Raw genomic sequence first — 15,651 nt, 5'->3', positions numbered from 1 at the left:
GTTAACTAATTCCCTTTTCTGGTGTCTTTTTCCTGCAGGTCAGCGCCCATCATAAAAAGGGTATTTGGCATGCCATCGCCAAGGAGGTGCGGACCCTGGGGGTCTTTGACAGGCGGAGCACCCACTGCCACAAATGGTGGGAGGACCTGCGCCGCTGGGCAAGGAAGACTGCGGAAGCCCAGCTGGGGCTGGCCTCCCAACGAGGAAGGGTTGCCCATCGTACCCTGACCCCCCTGATGTTCTGCATCCTGGCGGTGGCCTATCCGTATTTGGATGGGCGCTTGAGTGCATCACAGCAGCCACAAGGGGGTGAGTACAAATTCTGATTCATTACTTTGCGCACGTTAAGCTTTTACCTCAGTGGGGATGGGGACTGTGGGTGCCCCTAGGCCAGGGCGAACATGGCAGGGTAGGTCCCTTGTTGGGCAGGCTCTGAAGCACTCCAAACCCAATAGTGTTAGTGGGCATCTACTACTGGTCAGGGCCCTGTTTGTTTCAGGTGTGCAGCTGATGGCTTTAGGCATTATACCCCTTGGGCTGGTGACTGGTATTGTAACTGGTAGTGCATGGAATAGTGCATAGGGCTGTTCCCTGTGAGTTGTGTACGCCAACGGTAGTGTTGTTGCTGGCATTGACCAGGTGTATCCTCTGTCTCTCCCCCCTTTTTGTTTTGTCACCCTGTCCCTGTAAGCATTAGCATCATCTGGTGGAGGAGCAGAGGCACCGGCGATGGAGGGAGCTGCATCCCACATGGGCCAAATACACCGACGGTGAGGGCACCAGTGGGACGGAGGGCGAGGGGAGCATCACGATGGGGACAGCAGGGGACACCACAGACAGCGACTTCTTATCCGATGGAAGCTCCCTGGTGGTGGCGGACACCTCTGTGCCCACCCCAACAACAGGTACAGCCGCCACCCCACCTACCAGCACTGCCCTCCCGCCCATAGCGTGTTTCCCGTGTCCGCTCACCCAGGAGGGTGGGCATCTCCTTTGCCCCAGGCACCTCAGGCCCTGCCCCACTCAGCCCTGCTGCCCTCAGTGAGGGGGCTATTTACCCCCTGAGATCCCTCACTGTTGGGCAGTGAACCATTCTGAATGCCATCCAGGGTGTCGAGAGGCATTTGCAACAAACAAATGCATACCTGGAGGGCATTCAATCTGGCGTGGCGGCCCAACAGAGAGCATTTCAGGCTCTGGCCTCCGCACTGATGGCAGCCATTGTCCCTGTATCCAGCCTCCCCCTTCCAACTTCCTCCACCCAGTCGCCTCAACCCCAGCCTATCCCAAGCACATCTTCAGACCAGCATTCACCCAAATCAACACACAGAAGTTGCTCAGGCAAACACAAGCACCACATGTCTTCTCACAGGCACTCACACAAACACCATCCCCATGCTGACACACCAACATCCACTTCCTCCACTGTGTCCCCCTCCTCCTCCTCGTCCACCTCCTTCCCAGTAGCGTCTCCACTCACATCTGCATGCACTACATCCTAATCCACTACCTCCATCACCAGCACGCCGATCACTACACACCCCTCACTGGCAGTCACCACCCCCACGTCCATGCACACGTCCCCTGTGTCCTCTCCCAGTGTGTCTGTGACCCCTCCTCCCAAAGTGCACAAACACAAGCACCCACCCACCCAACAGCCATCCACCTCACAATCGCATCCAGCCCATGCACCTGCACCCAAACTCAGCAGACACCTCCTACAACCACCCCCTCTTCCTCCAATCCCATACCTTCTCCCTCTTCCCGTCCCAGTGTCTCTAAGAAGATTTTGTTGGCAAACATTGACCTCTCCCCTACCTCTCCCCCCTTCCTTCCTCTCGGGCCAGAATGGCCAAAACCCATCCCAGCACCTCAGCCACCAAGTCCACGTCCGCTGTGGTTCCTGAAGCTGTCAGAGGATCAAAGGGGGCACCCGTCAGCCCAGCCAGTATGCCACCAACCCCTGCCAAGGCAAAATCCATGCCACCACCTGGCAAGGTGAAGAAGGGGACAGCATCCAGAAAGGGGAAGGAGCCACAACCACCCTGGAAGGCCACCTCAAAGACTCCAGCTGCCAGACCCAAGGTGACACCACCATCTGCCAGGGTGAGGAAGGGGCACAAAACACCAGGCAAGGCACTTCAGCCGTCTGAGGCTGCTGGTGAAGGCCTGGTGGCTACCAGCACAACTGCCAGCACCTGCACTGCAGCCAGCATTGCAAGCAGCCCCGCCGCTAGCACCGGCGCAAGCACTGCCACCTGCATCACGAGCAGTCCCGCCGCAAGCACCACTACTGTCAGCAGCAGAAGCCCCAATGGGCAGCCGTCGGAGGCTGCGGGAGAAGGGCTGGAGCCTCCCCCCACCACTGGCAGCACCGGCACCTGCACTGTGGGCAGCACCACCACCTGCACCGCTGCAAGCACCGTCGCAAGCACCGCCACCTGCACCACTGACAGTAGCACCACTGCCAGCAGCAGCAGCCCCAGTGGGCAGCCGTCCGAGGCTGCAGGAGAGGGGCTGGAGTCTCCCTCCACCACTGGCAGGACCTCCACCGGCACTACCACCACTGTGCAGACGTAGCCGCCGCCAGATGGACTCTAGCCCTTCCTCCATGGACTATCATGCATCCTGGTCACTGCACATTTCGTGGCTCAGACACCCAGGTGAGGGACTGTGAACTGCCACACCCCAAGTGTTGCATCACTGGGCACAGAGCCCCCACCAGAACCAGTGGAGAAATACATCCACTCACCCTATCCTTGGCAGGATGAAGCACACTGGGCACAAAGCCCCCTCCAGAACCAGTGGAGAAGGGCATCCACTCACCCTATCCTTTTTTTTCTTTTCTTTTTTTTTATTGATTTTATCATATCAAATATATAAAAGTAGAACAACAGTCCCTGCAGAGCAGCATATCTAAAGAGCAATAGCCGCCCACTGCAATATTAACATACATTCCGTACAGGAGAAATCAGACAGGTACACATTGATCATTACAATCCAGTTTGTTCTTCTAAATTTCCCATCCATTAATTGGGGACAAGATCTGTACGGAATTACCACGGGGCAATTTCTGCCAGAGATGCAGTAGTGATAACATACAGTTAGATAAGGGATATCAACAGATATAAACAAAAGGGGCAGGTGGGGAATACAACCAGACAACAACAGCCATTCACCTTCCTGACATAAATGCCAGCGTACAGAGGGGTCAGTAATTCGTCCGGGCTTCTTTGGTTATATCACTCACTCGTCTTGGGCCGCTAAGAAATTATTCAGTGGGGTCCAAATATCTTTGGGTCTAGACCCTTCAGGCATCAGGCTCCAGAAGACTATAAGCTGATCATGACAAAAAGCAGCATCTCTTAGCCATTCAGAGCGGCGCAGCGCTCTCGTCCCGCCCCAGCACATGGCCACTCTACGCTTGGCTAACAGCAATAGTAGGCCCACTAAGCGTCACTCACCCTATCCTTGGCAGGATGAAGCACACTGGGCACAAAGCCCCATCCAGAACCAGTGGAGAAAGGCATTGACTCACCCTATCCTTGGCAGGATGAAGCACACTGGGCACAAAGCCCCCTCCAGCACCAGTGGAGAAAGTCATCCACTTGAGAGGCTGTGGCTTTGCACTCCCCAGGACCAGGCAGTAGGCAAATCACCCACTTGAGACACGTGAGAGACTGCGGCTTTGCACTCCCCAGGACCAGGCAGTGGGCAAACCACCCACTTGAGAGACTGTGACCTTGCACTCCCCAGGACATCGCTGTGGGCATGGAGCCCCCTCCAGGAGCAGTGGCATTGTTCCATCTTCCTGCTGAGGTGCTCCCCCTTCCTCGTCCCCCTGAGGTGCCTGTGTGTTTTCGACCTGGTGCCCCTGCAGTGTTCTCTCCGTATTGAGGCAGGAGTCAAGTGTGTGCTTTGCCTATGTGATATGGCCCTGTGGCCCACGGACATTTTGAGTCGACAATGTACCACCTTATGTACATATTGTATATATTGTAAATACTGTTTTTGAATTTGTAACGGATATCTGACTATTTCCAATATGACACTCATTTGACTCAATTCTTTTTGTCCTTGCGTTCTTCCAGAGGGTTATGGGGTGTATATGTAATGTTGTTGCATGTGTTTGTGTGTATTGAGTTTGGGGTGAGGGTGGGGGTGTTGCGTGTTGCGTGTGTGTGTCACTCACTTTTTCTTCCTTCCCTCACCTGTGTGCTAGGTGCAGTACTCACCGTGGTCGTTGCCGCCGCCGCCGTTCGTACTCCTAGTGGATAAGATACACCAACATCGGTAACACCTGTAGTTCGGGCTCCATGGCGTCCTAGTTCTTCATTGAGTGTCAAGAGGTGAGTGGTTTCCCTTCTGTGTACTGTTTCTGCTGTGCTTTTGTTGGCGTTGGTACCGTCCCGGAAAAGCTGGCGGATGAGCGGGTTGTAATGTGGTGGGCGGTACATTGACTTCTGCCTGTCTGTTGGCGGTTACTGCCTTGGTGTTTGTTGCTACCGCCGTGGCGGTCGGAGTGTTAAAGTGGCTGTCTGTGTTGGCGGTTTCCACTGTGGTCGTGATTCTATTTTTTTTTACCGCCGGCCTGTTGCCTATGTTACTGCTGCTTTAAAACCAACCACCAGGGTTTTAATGAGGGCCATTGTGTTTCACTATTATGTAGGAACACTTTGTCCAAAATATGACCTACGACTTTGCATCAAGCACTGTCTAAATGAAGCCTAGCGCCTCCATAGTCTAAATAATATCCAATGAGGTTCCATAACCACCCAGTTTTTACTTCCATTGCACTTAAAAGCATATTTCATTATTAAACAGCTCAGAGTTTAGGAGCCTTCGGTACTGTAACTTGGGGTGGAGATCCAAGGAGATGTACTGATGCTGAATTGTGTCTTTTAAAACAAAAAGAACATAGGTTCATTCTGAAGAACACTTTAGTCTTTAGCACTGTAAATAGCCACCTAAATCTTTTCTACTTAAAATATTACTACTGCCTCTATCAGATAGTATGAAGTGTTGCCATCATATTCAGTTCGCTTGTCACTGTCCCCTAGAACTATTTTGAGGCATTATCTTGTAGGTAAATGAACCCCTTTCATGCATTTATATAGTACGACTGTTCCCTTATCAGAAACTCGCAATATGATCTTTTCAACTTCCCCATGCAATGAGCATGCAAGATTCTTCCTATATTCCACTCATATTGTCTCTCTTACAGTCGCTGTACTCTTTCACGATATGCGCCGTCACCTCTCTTGCAGTGTTTTTGCTCCTTCCTGTGAATATCACTTTCTTAGAGTATGCAACTTGATTTAGTTACAATTTGATATTGCCTGGCAGTGTAAGGGCTTCGTTTTTACGCCCCTAGGCTCAGCCTCAGTTTAGTATTTCCTCCTTCTCTATTGCAACCATATCTGTTGAATCATATTGGTAAAGGTCTGATCCTTGTTACAGGAAGCTACTGAACCCTATTTGAACCAGGCTGCTGCACTGCAAGCACGCCAAAGGCAAGTTTATATGTGGTCATCTGTATCGAGAGCAGTCATAGGGCCGGAGATCCCGTTAGTCCGGTTTGCAAGGGGAGGCCTGACCTGTATTCTTACATGTCCACGAAACTCTTACTGTTAATCTGATGGCCAGCAGTAGTCCAGCTGGGAATATCCATCCTCTACATTTAGGTGTTATTTTACAACCGAGACCCACCAATGACTTTGCTTTATCCTTGTCATCTTAATCTATGATAAACAGCAACTCTTTTGGCCTCTCTACCTGCCCAAATCAAGAAGGATCTAACTCTACACAGCGCCTTTAACGACTGATTTATATTAGACTCAAGGGCAAATCATACCGGACAGGGGTCAGAATGTTCCTCTAATTCTTTTAGATGTATCTGGCATTTGATACAGTTTCTCATTCCTTACTCTTGAAATGACTAGCTGATATGGGAATCTGTGGCCAGGCCTTATGTCAAATCTTTTTTTCGAATTAGTTTTCAAGAATATAACTGTAATCACACCAGCAAGCATATGCAGACCAAGCAAATGCAGAAGTGGTCGGGCATTAAAATGACATAAAAATAAAAAACAATAGTGAAGGATTGGGATGGATCCAGAGCAATTATCAGTGGCTGAGATTAATTCAATCATTCCATACATCACATTGTAGTTCTTGCCAGATGGTTCTAGTCCTTTCTCTGAGATAGACAGCAAAAAGTGTCACCCTGCAAGTTTAGCTTAGGTAGCAAGACCCTTAAATGTGGGGTTTCTCAGGTACCCCCTCTTTTCAACATATACATAGCTCCTTTGGCAAAATTAATAGAGTAATTTTGGGTCAAAGGTGTGTCATATGCTAATGATACACAACTGATCCTATTTATTGATGAGAACCCAGCAGCCTCAGAGGAAACTTTAAAAATCTGCTTATCTAAGGTGATAGAGTGGATGAAGCCAAATTTACCTAAAGTGTAACTCAGGCAAAACTGAAATCATTCTTTTTGGGACTGCTAATGAGTTTCCATTTGAGGAATGGTTGCCATAAGGCCAGGTAATACATCCTCGTCCCCTGCCTCTGTGGCTAGAAACTTAGTGGCAGATTTATGAAAAAGTGGCGCTGCACCTAGTGCAGCGCCACTTTTCTTGCACCCCTTAGCGCTCCTGTTAGAAATGGGGTCTTTGGTTGACAGTCAGGTTACCCCCGTTCAAGCAAGGACCCTCACTCTAGTCAGGGTAAAAGAGAATCACCCTCAGCTAACCCCTGCTTACCCCCTTGTTATCTTGGCAGAGTAGTAGGCTTAACTTCAGAGTGCTAGGTGTAAAGTATTTGTACCAACACACACAGTAACTTAATGAAAACACTACAAAATGACACAACACAGATTTACAAAAATAGGAAATATTTATCTAAACAAAACAAGACCAAAACAACATAAATCCACCATACACAAGTAAAGCTATGAATTTTTAAAGATTAAATCCAAAAATAGCGCTTAGGAACACAAATGTTTCAATGAGGTGTTAACACGGCGTCGTGACGGAGTCGTTCCCAACAATCTGACACCAGCGGCTCTGGCCACGGAGTCACGCAGACCCCAAGGTGTAGTACCTTGGTGAAAAGTGAAAACAAGTCGATGCGCGAAGTTGGGGATCGCGGTGTCCGTGCGAAACATTGAATCTGCGCCCTTTGAGCAGCGTCGGTCACGACGTGGTGTGGCGATTTCCACGGAGTCAGACTTTGGCTGGGATGCAGTGGTGTCGGGCCTGCGAAGGTCGTCGCGTTCCAGCGAAGATCACGGAGTCGGTTGCAGGTGGCGTCACCGGATTCAGCAGCGGCATCGGTCCGAAGTCGTCCAAAGTCGATTTCCTTGGATTTTCACCAGCTTTCCTTTCAAGGGCCCAGGGACTGGATAGGGCACCATTTGTCAGAGCATGAGTCTCTCCAGAGACTCCAGGTGCTGGCAGAGAGAAGTCTTTGCTGTCCCTGAGACTTCAAACAACAGGAGGCAAGCTCTAAATCAAGCCCTTGGAGATTTCTTCTCAAGATGGAAGGCACCCAAAGTCAAGTCTTAGCCCTCTTACTCTGGCAGAAGCAGCAACTGCAGGATAGCTCCACAAAGCACAGTCACAGGCAGGGCAGCTCTTCTTTCTCAGCTCTTCAGCTCTTCTCCAGGCAGAGGTTCCTCTTGTTTCCAGAAGTGTTCTAAAGTCTAGTTTTGGGTGCCCTTCTTATACCCAATTTCTCCTTTGAAGTAGGCCTACTTCAAAGCAAAGTCTCTTGTGAATGTGAAACCCTGCCTTTCCCAGGCCAGGCCCCAGACACTCACCAGGGGGTTGGAGACTGTATTGTGCGAGGGCAGGCACAGCCCTTTCAAGTGGAAGTGACCACTCCTCCCCTCCCTCCAAGCACAGATGGATCATCAGGATATGCAGGCTACGCCCCAGCTCCCGTTGTGTCACTGTCTAGTGTGAGGTGCAGCTAGCCCAACTGTCAAACTGACCCAGACAGGGAATCCACAGACAGGCAGAGTCACAGAAATGGTATAAACAAGAAAATGCTCACTTTCTAAAAGTGGCATTTTCAAACACACAGTCTTAAAATCAACTTTACTAAAAGATGTATTTTTAAATTGTGAGCTCAGAGACCCCAAACTCCATATGTCCATCCGCTCCCAAAGGGAATCTATACTTTAATCAGATTTAAAGGTAGCCCCCATGTTAACCTATGAGAGGGACAGGCCTTGCAACAGTTAAAAAACGAATTTAGCAATATTTCGCTGTCAGGACATATAAAACACATTACTATATGTCCTACCTTAACCATAGACTGCACTCTGCCCTTTGAGCTACTTAGGGCCTACCTTAGGGGTGTCTTACATGTAAGAAAAGGGAAGGTTTAGGCCTGGCAAGTGGGTTCACTTGCCAAGTCGAATTTACAGTTAAAACTGCACACACAGACACTGCAATGGCAGGTCAGAGACATGATTACAGAGCTACTTATGTGGGTGGCACAACCAGTGCTGCAGGCCCACTAGTAGCATTTGATTTACAGGCCCTGGGCACCTCTAGTGCACTGTACTGGGGACTTACTAATAAATCAAATATGCCAATCATGGATAAGCCAATTATATACACATTTTGTAAAGGAACACTTGCACTTTAGCACTGGTTATCAGTGGTAAAGTGCCAAGAGTAACAAAAACAGTAAAATCAGAGTCCAGCAAACATCAACAACCTGGGGAACAGAGGCAAAAAGTTAAGGGAGAACACGCCAAGGATGAAAAGTCTAACAGCTCCCCTGAAGCTGCCATGTGTGCGCCGCATTTAATATACGGCTCATCATGGTAGTAGTTAGGGTGACTAGCGTCATAATTTTTTTACGCTAGTCCAGCACTTTGCAGGATTAGCATAAAAAATTATTACACTAATCCTGCAAAGCACCCAGAGGCCCATTGTAATCAAAATTTAATGCCTGCACTTAGCAGATGTTAAAAAATGCAGATAAAAATGGCACAAAGGAATCGCATAGATTCCTTTGCGCATTTTTACACCCCCCTCCTAGTGCCGCAACATCCCCCTTGCATACATTCTGCCTGCTGAGGCATAATCTGGTGCAAGAGGTTTCAAAGTGGTGGAAATGCGATCATTGGGCCGCTTTGTAAATATGGTGTGACGTATTTGCCCTTCCAACGCCACATAAAAAAATGACGCAAATGTGGCTTTGGAATGGCGCAAGCCTTCCATAAGTCAGCCCATAGGACTTAAATTTGATAGAGATTTGTCTTTTTGTCCTCAGGTTTTTTGTGTTATGAGCCCATGTTTTTCACTGTTAAGCTCACTAAAGAAACTGATTTACTCCGCCTAGATTCATAACGCAAAACCGTAGCCCACACATTAATTACTTCAAGGCTGGATTGTGCCAATAGCCTTTATCCATGCCTCCAAGCATTTCATTAATCGGCTGCTGAAAGTGCAGAATGCAGCAGTCTGATTATCCCGCAAAATAACTCACCGGTCCTCGATTTCTTACCATTCAAGACATCTTCATTGGTTGCCAGTACAAATGCGGATAATGTCTGAAGCACGAGTTCTGGCTTACAGAGCATTTCGTGACACAGCCAATATACTTCTGACAGGCTCAAACAGTACAGGTCAGTCAGAAATCAGAGATCTGGAAATACTAAGATTTCAATGTTCCTAAAATTAGATTTACAGTGAAAGGGTGGGAAGGTCTTTTTCTTTTTGGCAGCAAAGGCTTGGAACAAGCTACCGCTCGTATCAGCAATGAGAGCTATTCGCTCTACAAAACACAACCGTTCATTCCTTCATTCATATTTGGATATATTGGCTGTTGCAGAAACATAATTGGGTGAACACTCTCGGACTTGTCTTGGAGCTGCAATCACCTTGTATTCATAATGTTTCCTCGCAAAAGTGGGAGGAGCTGCACTAAACAGATTGAAACTACCAAATTAAATACTGAATAAAAACAATTTACTTATGTTGTGCAGTTTTAACATCCCAGCGGCTAGGTGATAACCACAACCGTCAAAACCCGATTGGCACGATCTGCTACGTAGGACCTGCAGACAGCACCACAACTCACTTTAGCCAAGACATCCAGGTCTTTGGTAGAAAAAGGAACAGAGTAGTCTTGGTACGGGGAAATAAAGGCAGGAAATATGAAGAAAGAAGCAAGGATTCTTGCAACTGGAACAGACCTTTACAGTTAAAAGTATAGGACCAATACAACCACCAATCCACTCAGGATACAAAGGAGGGCAATGATGTTCAGCTAACCTACAAGGGCCCCTGAGGATGCTGCTTTCAAGCTCGTGATGGGGACTGCTTCAACTGCAACTGCAGATTCTGAGTTTTCTTGTAGGTCTGCTACAAAGCATAGGCAAAAACAAGGTAAACTCCAGGGCAGTGGTAAGACCGGTAGAAAGAGACCGAGAAAGGAATGCAAGAACGTTAAAAAAGAATACAAAGGGGGAGGCTGGGTGTTAACTCACAAGAGTGAAAAAACCCTCTAACTCGAAGCTTTGCCAGGCACTGTACTGTTGAGTTGTAACTAATAGATACTGAAACTGCCCAGGGGTGTCTGGGAAGTATTTGTGTATCATGACCGGATCATCACCACCATCTTACATAAGGCATCTGCCCACGGGACTACTGGGTAAGGCTACCACTTTGGGAAAGAAGAGAGACAGAGTGAGGAGAGCCAAGTATCTCTGGCCCGCACTCTAGGAGACTCCATCCCTGGCCAAGCTGCCAAACATGCTGTATCTCTCGACCCCATTCCTCTACCCAGAAGACGTGGAAGACTACTATTCACTATCATGAACGGAAATGTTGCAACCGACCCGTTAACTTGGGAGGACCATTGCATAATATTTAAGAAATAGCTACAACTAAAGAGACCCAAATCGTTGACAATAAGGAAATACGTTCGTCCCATGAAATTAAAGTCTGCACTGGTCAGTTTCCTTCCTGAGCCCCTATCTGTCTTGCCTTCAAACCCAAACTTGCAAACCAGTGATGATATTTAAGTGGTGCGTATTAAACCATGGCAGCCCAAGAGGTCAGGGCCATCGGAGCGTGTGCTACAGTCCAGAACTAGCTACGCAGTGACTCAAAAAAGAGTACAGAAAAATATAATGTGAATAGCATGAGTGTTAGGACTTATATATTAAGTTTGCTTATATACAGGAACTAATATCAAAAAGCATTGGCAAAGCCAATAGGTCTCTCCTATGCAAGAAATATTGGACTTGCCAATGTGTTTTAGCCATGTTGTGCACCAGTGTGGCTGCTGTTCAGCTTGGCTAAATGTTAGTGGCGTAAAGGAGAATGGTATGGAGTGTCGTGGAGTGGAGTGGCATAGAGTGGAGTCGCATAGAGTGGCCTATAGTGGAGTGGCGTAGAGTGGACTGTTTTAGAATGCATTGACATAGAATGTTGCAGAGTATAGTACTGTAGAGTGCAGTGGCATAGAGTGCCGTAAAGTGGACTTGTGTAGAGTGCAGTTAAGTAGAGTGCAATGGCATAGAATTCAGAAGTGTACTATGAAGCGCAGTAGAATGAAGTGGCATATTAGAGTGGTGCATAGTAGAGGCAGTGGTGCAGAGTGGAGCGGTGCAGATTGGAGTGGCATAGAGTGCAGTGGTGTAAAAGACAGAGGCATAGAGTGCAGTGGTATTGAGGGGCATAGAGTGGCATTGAGCGCAATGGCATAGAATGATGCAGAGTAGAATAGAGTGCAGTAGTGTAGAGTGGTGCAGAGTAGAGTATAGTGGTGTAGAATGGAGTGCTGTACAGTGCAATGGTATAGAATGGAGTGCTGCAGAGTGCAGTGGTGTAGAGTGAAGAATTGCAGAGTTGAGCGGCGTAGAGTTCAGTGGTGGAAAGTGCAGTGTTCCAGAGTGGAGTGTCAGAGCACAGTGATGTAGAGTGACATAGAGTGCTGTGGCTTAAAGTGGCCTAGAGAGCAGTGAAGTAGACTACAGTGGTGCAGATGGAGTGCATTGGCACAGAGTGGAGTGGGTAGAGTAGGGTGGCATAGAGTGCAGTGGCACAGAGTAGATTGTTTAAGAGTAGAGTGAAGTGGCGTAGAGCGGAATGGTGCAGGGTAGAGTGAAGTGACAGAGTGAAGTGGTGCAGGGTAGAGTGTAGTGGCAGAAAGCAGAGTGGCATAGAGTAATAGTGTAAAGTGGTGTAGAGTGCTGTGACAAAGAGTGCATTAGTGCAGTGTAGATTAGAGTAGCATACACTATTGGCAGAGTGCAGGGGTGTAGAGAGGAGTGGTACAAAGTAGAGTGTATTGGCATAGAGTGTATTGGCATAGAGTGCAATGGTGTGGAGTGCAGTATTGCAGAGTGGAGTGGCACAGAATGGAGTTGGGCAGAGTAGAGTGGAGTGACCTAGACTTGAGTGGTATAGAGTAGAGTAGTGTATATTGGCATAGAGTAGAGGTGTAGACTGAAGTGGCATAGAGTGCAATGGCATAGAGTGGAGGGGCGCAGAGTGGAGTAAAATGCAGTGGAGCACAGTGCAGTAGTGTGGTGTAAACTGGAGTGTTGCAGAACAGAGTGCAGTGGCATGGAGTGGTGCAGAGTGGAGTTTTTAAAGTGGAGTATGCATGGTGTGGTAGAACAGTGAACTACAGACAACACATTTTCAATTGAAATGACCATTACATCTGCACAGATATACAGTTTTACTAATAAAACTATACAGCTCACAAACAATAATGTGTGGAAATGGCATCACCTAATGTGTTGATTTGTTTTGATCATGATAAAGTATTTGTTTCCAACACTCTTCAGAATTAACAAAAAATGTGCTTCATTTGTGCTTTGCTATTTTTTATATATTCTTAAACACTTTCACAGTTCAATTATATGTTGCTGTGTGCTAGAAAACAAAACCTTTCCTCTACCCCCAGTATCCAGCAAAGTTGTCTCATAAATCCTCCCACTTTGAAGTCAGCACAAGTAAAGTAAACTCTAAGCTCCATGGAAAGCCACAGCCTGAAATTTGACCTCTGTCTTTGAATGCACAGCAAATGTGAGGAAATAAGAACAAGATTTACAGGCCTGTTTACAGAGAGCGAGCAATTGGGGAAGAATCGAAGTAGAGGTAGTGTGAAAAGGCTTTGCCTAAAAAATAAACTCATGAAATAGAAAGCCAGAAAAAGCAAGTTTCAAACCACAAAGCCAATGATAAGCAAGGGTCAGAATGCATTCCCAGGGAAACTTTCTGAATGTGTCTAAGATGACTTTAGCAAACCAGACAGCTGCGCTGTGCTAATGGGGAGAGAGAAGCTAACACCTTACAACAAAGATGAATGGAAAGTGGTGAAACTCACAATGACTGGGATCATCATACACCTGACCCTCACAGCAAAGACCAATGAACACAGCCCAAAAACATAACAAGTCTCTCAGACGATAGCAGACACACATATCATTTGCACCCCACCTACAGAAACAGGCTCCTGACGGCACAAGTGAGAATTTAAAGGACATTTCCCAAATTCCTCTTACAGAGGGCACTGACAACGCAAACACCGTTAATTAGCTTAAAGATTCACTCAGGTCTCTATCATGGCAAGATCACCCCATACGGCAGACCAACCCCTACAACTATTAGTCCTCAGCACAGAAGGAAAGGAGAGGACAGACTGGAGGTTTCGTTTTCTTTGTGTGATGATGTATAAAAAGCACTACGGCTAACAGTTATTCAGAAGGGCTGTAAAGGACTGTGACGAAGTTCTAAGAAACACATTCTGAAACATAATATGCATATGTTATTACTTTGCTATGTATACAAACAATAAAAAGCAACTTCAAAAACTGTGAGAAAGGAACGTGGAACACCAACAGAAGTTTAAAAACAATAAAAGATGCCCTCTTTTCTGACACCACTACGCAAGGACTGTCAGTTGTTGTCAGCCCCACAGACTTAGGCACAAAGGTAATCCTGTGGATAGTAGGAGTCTTTGCCAGCCAGGTACTCACACCCACCAAGGAATGTTGCTTACAGGTCAAGATGGAGGCCAATTTCATTCAGTGGGGTTTTTGCCACTCCTTTCTTTTCTTATCTTGACATGCATTTTAAATTACTATGGACCATAAGCCCTCTCCTCCAAGCCTCATCATCCAAACCATTATAACAATAGAAAAAAATAGCTTCAGGACTACCGGGGTTCCTGAAACCTGCAGCTTATTACTCAAAGCAACACAGACTTCTCACTATAATAACAGGACATACCTTTTTACTAGTCACCTGTCGTTGACAACAGCATACTGGTCTCGCTCATGTTTTAAATTGTTCTGCTAGATCCCTCCAACCAGGTGGGACAAGAATATTTTGAGCATGTGGGACAAGAATATTTTGAGCATGTACCTCGCTTGCATGTGCAGCGTGCATGAGGAGAGTGTTTGCCAGAAGTGGCTGTGGCCACACTGGGGTCCATTTTGTATTTGACTGCACTTCAGTGGTACATAAGGTGGAGGACTGCAAGGGAGAGCCAGGACAGCAGATGGGAATTGCAGAGCTGAGGCAGAAGGGACCAAAGACGTCCACAGCCATTGAAAGGGGAAAGCCTGCATTCATCTGTGAGGGTGTGGCCCATAAGTCCCCAACAATCTTTTGCAGTGTGACGTGATACAAAACGCCCATAGTTAGAGAATACTGAAGAACTCATGGATGTCCAAGTCCTGAAACCATAAGGCAGAACAAACAACCAAAAAGGAGTCTGTGGTCTTCAAAAAAGAAGTAAGATAGCCAGAAGTGAACCACATCAATGGCAATTTACTCACCATGACGATCTGCTGTGGGAGTGTACGTTGTTTAGGGAGTGGGGTTTTGTCTGGAACCAAAGAAGATCCCAAGTCGCACAACACACTTCACTGCAAGCACTACAATGCCACGGCCATCTCCTGACCTTGAGCTTCCTATGCTCTAATGTGACATAATGTCACTGCAAATGCTAGATACACACCTGTTGGTTGTACTGAGGTGAAGGCCTAAACTCCAACACTGCATGCTAACACTGCAAACGCTTCAGGTGCTGCCTGCTGTAACAGCAAAGTACAGTTTAAAGGTACTGACTCAGGATAGGAAAAATCCAATTAGAGGGGGAAAGCAGCCTGGGTGGTATTACCCTTTCGGATCCACACAGATATGCAGAAGGAATTGGAGACTTTGGGGAATGTGGTAGAGGAGGCTAAAGAAGAGACCTAGTCAGCCATGTGGTAATATTATCGGACACGTTCCTCCTTCACAAATGTGACGATATCCCATTCACAGTATTACAAGTGCATTACACTCAATGGAACTTGTAATACAGTGGACGGGATAACTGTCACTTATGTGACGGGGTAACCCGTCCACTAAACTCTAAATCTTATTTTCCCCTTTCAATAGCTGAACTCTCCTGGTGGCTGTAGAATTAAGACTGTACTTTACCATTCACATCAACACAAACCAAAGCGCTTAGAGAAGGTAGGTGCTATATCAACATCGCATACTGGAGTCTTGTTCCAAACTCTATTGAATCACCCCAGTGACCTGGGGAGGGCTCTTTGCTTTGTTTGGGCGGTGGATTTCTGTTGAGGCTCGAGTAAGAATCGCCAGCAAGGACCTC

Source organism: Pleurodeles waltl, chromosome 9 (assembly GCF_031143425.1).
Source record: "Pleurodeles waltl isolate 20211129_DDA chromosome 9, aPleWal1.hap1.20221129, whole genome shotgun sequence".
Lineage (NCBI taxonomy): Eukaryota > Metazoa > Chordata > Amphibia > Caudata > Salamandridae > Pleurodeles > Pleurodeles waltl.
The sequence above is the reverse complement of the archived record's forward strand: the minus strand, read 5'-3'. Positions refer to the sequence as shown.